Raw genomic sequence first — 8,472 nt, 5'->3', positions numbered from 1 at the left:
TTAAAGGCTTACAAAATACTTTTGCACAACTCCTAATGATAATATACAAATGGATATTCTATCAGAATGTAGAAATACAAAGCACTTTAAAAACTCTAACGTGTTAAGTACATCTAACTTGTGTAAGCCCGGTGATGTTTGCTTCAAAAGAAGTCATTGAGCTAGGCTGGCCAAGCTGACGTGTTACAACAAAAAGTAATATATGTAAAAAGAAAATATAACTTATGTCAATGATGCTATGTCCGCCCTGTCTGTCTGTTCACTTGTCGTATTGATTGTGTCCGTTCGTCCAAATTTATGTACCAGTTTCTCCGGTATTGTTATGTTCCCTAGTATTTGTTTAATGCACACACACACACACACACACACACGTGCGCACACTCTCTCAAAAAAAAAAAAAAAACACTCTACATTTCCGTCAAGAAATCACCGCACTTGCCTGTTTAATATATTATTTTTATTTTATAATATAATAAAGGAGTACTTACGGCCCTGATGACCTTTCTTTTACACTGTCTGTAATAAGTTGCCGTTATCCTCCATTCTACACCACCTTCCTCCACTACCCGGCTACCGCCGAAAAAGCTCTATCCAATGTTGTTTCATCTTCATAAGTTTAAAACGTAGGTACCAGGCGACCATTATCATCCTATTGTAAACCACATCCTCCATATTATAAATAAATTTGTTCATTTCATTGTATTTTTCAATTCATTGTAAATTTAATAACAAAACAATAAATGATACAGTTTCCACATAAAGCAATGATGCACATATAGTTTCATATTTTTAAGTTTTTTTTTTCATAATTCTTTTTTTGGCATTAATTTTTGGATCATTTTCACCATAGAGTTAACATAACTTTTTCTAAAAATTTCACCAAACAGGTTATAAATTAATGCAGTGTTTTAAGAGATATGCTTTTAACGAAGGTAGTTTTAAAGAAAGGCGTATTTACAATTAGGTTTATTTTTGTGTGTATTCCAACACAAATTTGCACAGATGTTATTGATTAGCGTTAATATAATAACATAGTTTTGGTCCGATTTTTAACACATTTTTAGCCACATTTTTATAATTTATCGCGGTATTAGCTACTTTTGTTGCCGGTAGAGTATATATATTTTCCTGACAAAGAATAAAAAAACGAAAAGGTCCCGTCGGTTGTCTACCGTCCGTCTATCCACCGTAAGTCAGTCTGTAACCGTCTGGCATCTGCCCTACATATGCACACCCCCTTTTCTTCCCCCAGCTACAGCGGTGGCAGCTGTAACGCTTAGCCACTCATCGTGAACAAAACAACAAAAAGATTACATGAATGAAGATACCTGATACTGCTGGTGCTGGTGTAGAGCCTGCGGTGGTGACTGTTTCCTCCGGCGGTCCCTGTTCCCAGCAAAGGGGATGCTGCCTGCCTCAAATCCTCACACCGTACGAAAGGGAACTGGGGCTTATTTATTCATGCCAAACACTAGCACACGATCAAGCGGCCACCATCGATGCGAGCGAAAGAAATCTCGTAACCTTGATTAGCTTATGTTTTTCAACGTAAATAATTTAGTACACCAACATGGAGAAATTTACTCCCCTTTTTTTTTTCTCTGTGCCTTCTGCTTTAATTAAAAACTGAAACATTCGTGTTTGATATTAGTTCGCGATTTCAATTTATTTTGCTTGATCCGCACATGTCTTGGTTTACAATTTTCAAGTCTAGTACTTTTTGTACTTCATTTTTATTACAAAATACACAATAAGCTGATTTCTTAAATTGCTGTTTTTTTTTTTCTGGTTTACAGTCTCCAGGTTTAGTAATTTTTGTACTTCATTTTTGTTACAAAATACACAATAAACTGATTTCTTAAATTGCTGCGACGAACATATTATCAGCAGGATTACAACATACAGATTTGGAATTTAGTTCACCAAGTTTACAAGAAAGAACTATTCGCACTTTTATTAGCTCTAGGCTTTACCAATCTTTCTCCTCACTCTATCCTTTTTGTTTCACTACTGTTTGCTAGTTTGATTCTCTGCTGGGTTGTCTTCGTAATTTAATTTTAGTTAATTTCAACTTAGTTTATGTTAGTCCTTTTTATTACCCTTGAAGGATAATCTTAAAAATTATTTTTACTTTTCCGTTTTATATTAAGCTCGGAAACTCGTCCGAACTTCACCAGATGCCAAATAGTTCTCCCCTCTAACTTGAAATTAAAACGCAGACAGACTTCTCGTTCTTAGTCAATTTCTTCTTCCTGTTGCTCTCTCTATAGCGGCAAACCGCAAAATCATACGATTCTGCCTGTACTTGCAAAAACAAGCAAAAACACCGCAAAATCATACGATGTCTTGCCTATGCTTGCAAGAGCAAAAGGAAAAAAAAGGAGTACCGCAAAATCATACGATTCTGCCTGTACTTGCAAACATGGAAATCAGAAAAGAATAAAACAAACATATCCCGCAAGATCACGTGTTATATAAGCAGTAGCAAAAAATCGCATGATTTTGTCTAACGGCATGCCGTTATTCCGCTGCTTGCGGTTGATACAGACCGACAGACACCCTACCCGAGGTTTGTTCGCGGCCGTTACGCTGGTCTTAGCATAACTTTAAAGAGAGAGTTTTTCTTAAGGAAATGTCCGTTTAGTGCTATCAAAAAACTTTTTTTTATATCTTCTCATTTATCTGAAAAGGTCTTTATTTAATTGGAGTTAAATAACAATTGAAATCAGTGCACTGTACTAAGCGAGTGCTTAAAGAAGAGTGAGTTTCTTATTCATTTCTGAACATCTTACTAGAAACGTTCAGTTTCCAAAATGAAATATATTTTGGATATCGATTTAGGGATTGTATCAATAGGTTTATCAGTAGATTCATTAAACCGCCCATAGGCAACGTATGTAAGGTGAGGGATAGAAACCTAACAATCAGACACGGATGGGATAAATGGAATTAGATAATCACAACCGACCGACTTTTGTAGAATTTTGAAATTCTTTAAAAGAGTCTCAAATGCCGAATTATTATTTACAACGTTTTTTTTTTTAATAATACTTTCGATAGTATTTGTAGCATTCAGGAAAAACGTTATGAATGGAATATAATAAGTTACCATTGTTCGACTTTTTAGAAATGAAAAATTCTTAAGGAAAGCACAGGGTGTGGTAAAAGTCGAAGCAAATGTCGAAGAAAATTAAGAATCGCTTAGATTCTGAATTACTGTATTTTTACAATCAACCACGACCAGATTTGAATTATACGTATTTCTTTTTTTAACAAACTCCAAATAATCAAGCTTATTAATGGAAATGCGAAACCTCTTTTATTCTGAAACTTTCTTTAGTCTGTTTGAATGGCTTATAAAGATCAATATCCAAGTTTCTGCAACTGCGGCTTAGTCCTTAAAACCTACCACTTATGATATCATTAACTTTTCACTTTTCAATACATAATTCACGTTTTTGTTTGTTGTTGATACTATTTTTGTAGTTGCTGTAGCTTTTATTCTTGTTACTGTTTTTTATTGTTTTTGCTTCTTTTATATAAATTAACAAAGTCTAAATATTGCTTTCAATGAGTTATTCTTAACGAACTTAAATCTATAGCTTAAAAACCACCTCAACGTATTCGTCAGCCCAGCATTACCTGCATTTATGTCGCAGCATCTGCTAGCTTTTTAAGCTAGTTAGTGTTAACTTCAATTTAAATCTGTTAAGGGTGTGCCCGCATACATCCATATGATTAAATGATTTTTCATAACAAAAACAAAATTAAAATAAAAAATTTGCTACAACAATCAGAACAACATGCAATACTGACAATGCCAGTCTACAAATAAAATATCGCTATTTTAAAAAGATTTTGTGCGGCATACATACAAAAAATACAAACAATTCCATCCCCTCAGGCAAATATTACGTCATTATTTGCGAACCCGATTTCACAAATTGTAACGTCCGCGAGTAAAATTCAGAGGAGGGGGATGGTCAGTCTATTTTTACCGCAAGAGTCACAATAACGGCATGCCGTTATATGACATCGCGTGATTTTGGGGTTTGTTCCTTTTTTTTTTTTGCAAGGATAGCGGCTAGCCGCTAGGTAGTAACACAAAAGAAAAAGAAAAAAAAAGAAAAAATAAATCATACGAAGAGATTAGGCTTTGCCTTGATTGATTTGTCTGCTAAGGAGAGTCGCGTAAGAACAGCCAAACGCGCAGCATCGTCGCTGATCTTTCTCAAATCGCGTCTCAAGTTATAACTCTAAAGTAAAAACTTTGTAAAGAATATGTTTAATCAAAATATAAAAAGAAAAAATATACAGTATATTGTAAGTTATAGACGGTTTTACACATAACAAAAACAAAGTTAGTGGCACCTAAGAAGTGTTGTGTCGTAAACGCGCATACGAACAAAAATGTTTTGATACAATACATACATGAACAGTTTGTTTTATTTTCAATATGAGGCATTGAGCGAGATAAGAGCTGAGAAAATTTCGAAATAAAATATTAAAGAAAAGCTTGCAAGGAAAAAAATGTTTTAAATAACTCAGCTGAAAAGAGTAAGGATGTACTTTTGTAATGTAAGGAAGCATTTTGCTTCCTTCCGGAATACAGGTCCGTCCGCTTAAATGTCTATCCTTAGACCCTAGTAACATTCAGTCCGGTTTCTCCGTCGCGCGAAAAACTAAATAGTTCTGAGTAGGGCACACGATCATTTACGTCTGACCCTCACGTAATGTAAGTAACCATTGTAACTGAATAAACCTCACACAAATGTATTACAGACACATGTAACATAAACCTCACACAATATATTACAAACACTTGTAGCATAAACCTTATAGCAATATATTGCAAATACATGTAGTAAAGACCTCACACAATTATATTACAAACACCTAAGCACATTGTGCACATGCACCTAACGGTAACCAAATCATACGATTTGGTACCTGGGTTAACATTGTACATATGCATGCTGAGCAGAGCAATCGAATAAGCAGAAGGTTAGGCATGGGAACAAGCAGAGCATTAGGAAAAAAAAAGCAAAATAGCGGTAGACATCATGCGTAAGCACATGAAGTCATAATCAACACAATAGAAGCATGGCCATAGGATAGACATAAGTTGGCACGTAAAATAGTATTAGTGCTAAGATATGTATAAGTAATTTCATACGAGTCGGAGCTGAAGTTGCGGCAGAAAGTCTGTCAAACACGTCGGAGCCATCCTAAGCCAAGCTTACGTATAAGCACATTATCTCAATACAATTGTGTCATAGCCGCCTGAGGCAAGTGTTCACGGACTACTTGACAAGCTGACTTTTATTAATAGTTTTTTTCCGACTTTACCGATAGAGGATGAGCTGGCTTAGCTGTTAGTCGCCATCCCTGAAGGACTTATAGGACCACTGACTTTACGGATAGGGGATGAGCTGGCTTAGCTGTTAGTCGCCATCCATGAAGGACTTATAGGACTACTTACTTTACGGATAGGGGATGAGCTGGCTTAGGTGTTAGTCGTCATCCCTGAAGGACTTATAAGACTACTGACTTTACGGATAGGGGATGAGGTGGCTTAGCTTTTAGTCGCCATCCCTGAAAGACTGAGGAATATATATTTTTTTTTAGACATCAGCCAACTAGGGACAAACCGGTGGCCCAGAGGGGCGAGGCTGCTATGACACTTGCAACGTATCCGTTTTGTTTTTTTTGTAGTAATCCGCGATATCGGAAGGGAAAAATCTCTAACCACGTGTGCGGAAAATCGTTAATAAAAACTACAACAGAAAGTCGGGTCACTTCGCTGGTTTCCTCCTATCCCTCTACAAATCGCTTCTAATCTCTTATACAAAAATAAAAGCAAAATAAGGTCACACCCGAAGGTCCGAAACATTTTGTTTTGTTAAATCATAAACTGTCTTGGAAAGAGTCCTGGAGTGGCTGAGTATACCCTGCCCAAGAAGACTCGTTACAGTAAAAAGAAAAAATGTATAAGAAAAAATGCATAAGAAAAAAGGTACACGGAATTGGTGGTATTACAAAACTACAACGAAAAAGATAAGCATAATACGGCATTGAGTATTTGTTAATAACATTCTTGAAAAGAAAAAGGAAAAAAGAAACTTTTAAGAGAAGAAAATTTCAAAATTTTTCTAATGCTTTACTTTTCTTTCTCTTATGGTTTAAACGACGAAATAAACAAATGAAATCTAACAAATATTAAGATTAGCACTTTGTAAGAAATATAAAAAGAAACGATATGTGTATATGTGAATATAATTGCAAATATTAGATGACCTTTTTACCATTATTCAGTCATTAAATAAACCACTTGTACATGTTGAAAGAAATAAATAACATATATATTTATATAGGTATATAAATGAATTAAATACACATACCCTTAGTTACAACTGACAGCATTAAGTGATCAATTTGTTTTACACGTATTAATGCCTTCATATCATTAACGAGAAACAAAACGATTCAGAAACGAAACAGAAGAAAACACAAATAATAAATTTTGTTCTACTAGAGAAATGAAAGAGTTTTTAAGCACCTAATGTTCAGACATGTGAAAAAGTTGCTTTGCAAAATTGTCAAAATTTGTAATAAACCAACAAACAATGAAAATAAAATACTTGCAGTTTTATTACTACGGTTTGCATAGAAGCACGTTTGCGAAACGGAAAACAAACCTATCAGTGAAATCGCTTATGAAATGAATGAAGATATGAAGAAGTAAAACATTCCAAAGAAGCTAACTTACTTAAGATGAAAAGCTAGAAACATTCGCAACGTTTAAGAAGAATTGCTAATGAATTGATTCTCGAGCAAACGTTTAAAAACTCGGTTTAACCAAAGAATAGTTGTAAGAGGAAAGCTAGAGGGTGTTTTAAAAATATTTGATAAAACCACTGCTCATGACCACACCATGTGCCGATGCTTCCACTGAAGAAGGTGCTTACTGGAGGAAGGGTAAGGAAGCGCAGCAGTTCTTTTCGTTTGGACAAAATGCGGTAAGGGCCGGGGCTGCTACTGAATAAGGAAAGCGCAGGTATTTACCCCCTTTTTGTTTGTTTTGTTTATGAACCGCGATGAGCGGCTAAAGTGAGCGTGCTACCGCAGTGGCTGGAATGCGTTGAGGGAGAGCGCGTGAGAAAAGATAGGGGGACATTAGACGGATGCAGACGGACGAAGAAAAGACCAACAGATGACGCACCGGACAGACGACTTAAATGTATAATGGGAGTAGAAGACCTTTTGTTTTATTTTTTTTATTTATTTTTACCAGTTATTTTGGTTTTATTAGTAGTTAATGTTTCTTTTTGTGATGCGGAATTACGGGCCGGGTGCAGCTGCACTACCGATCAAGAGTTAGGTCGCGCTACCAAATAAATTGCGTTACAAATGGCGACCAACGTGGGACCAGTTAAACGGTTTTTTTTTCCAAACTATACCATACAGCTGCACACGTCTGCACCGCCCGCGTTCCCAAAAATTAAAACATTACAAAATACAGAAGAAAGTGACGATTGATAGGCATAGGAAAAGTTGTACAACAAAAATAAACTATACCAACAAAGAAAATGAATGTTAATGTCGACTGCATTTGACATTGAAAGTTTTCAGATGCGGCCCGACAAATAATTATATGTGCAAATATAGTTTTGTTTATTCCGATCAAAAATCAATTTTAGTTAATGTTAAGAAGATTGGCGGGAGAGCAGTTGCGATAAATTGGCGCCGCAATACTGTCTCAAATTATTTAAAGGAGCCTCATAATTGTCATTGCATTAAGCGTGACCACATGCCAACCGTAGATCAGAGGACGAAACGGCTTACGCGGCAATTAGCAACTAACGAAGATGTTGTTACGGCTAAGTAATAAAATCCCTAAAGAGGGAAAAACTAAATGCACATTCGCAGCATGCAGTTGCCGGCCGAGTAATATGATGGTAAAAATGTATATAAATAGAATATTTGTGGAAGGGAGAATGAGTAGAAAAAGAATATTTAAGTTGAGCAGTTGAAAGAATTGCAAAAAAAATTGTGAATAATCCTGCATTTAAGGAATATGATAAAGAATAAAGGAACTTTGAAATATCCGCGGTTCAGTGATACGTACTGTATCTTAAAAAAGCGAATTTTATAACAATATAAATTGCATGGAAATAAATGTAGAATTAGGCCTAAATGTAACGAGATAGCATAACATCTTCTTAAGGACGATATAGGTCTTAGATATGAACACCAAACAAACCATGGTTAGCCCAACGTCACGAAAATGAACGAATTGCGTATGCTGACAAATACAAATTTTGAAGGGAAGAAGTTGGACATATTATACTTAATGCTGAGGAAGAGTTCAATTTGGACGGATCTGTTGCTCACCATAAATATTGGGTGGATGTATGACGTCCTCGAATAACATATTCTAAACATAATCATGGCGGTGGATCGGCTATATGG

The sequence above is a fragment of the Glossina fuscipes genome, unplaced genomic scaffold (genome assembly GCF_014805625.2).
Source record: "Glossina fuscipes isolate IAEA_lab_2018 unplaced genomic scaffold, Yale_Gfus_2 60, whole genome shotgun sequence".
In the NCBI taxonomy this organism is placed as follows: Eukaryota; Metazoa; Arthropoda; class Insecta; order Diptera; family Glossinidae; genus Glossina; species Glossina fuscipes.
The sequence above is the reverse complement of the archived record's forward strand: the minus strand, read 5'-3'. Positions refer to the sequence as shown.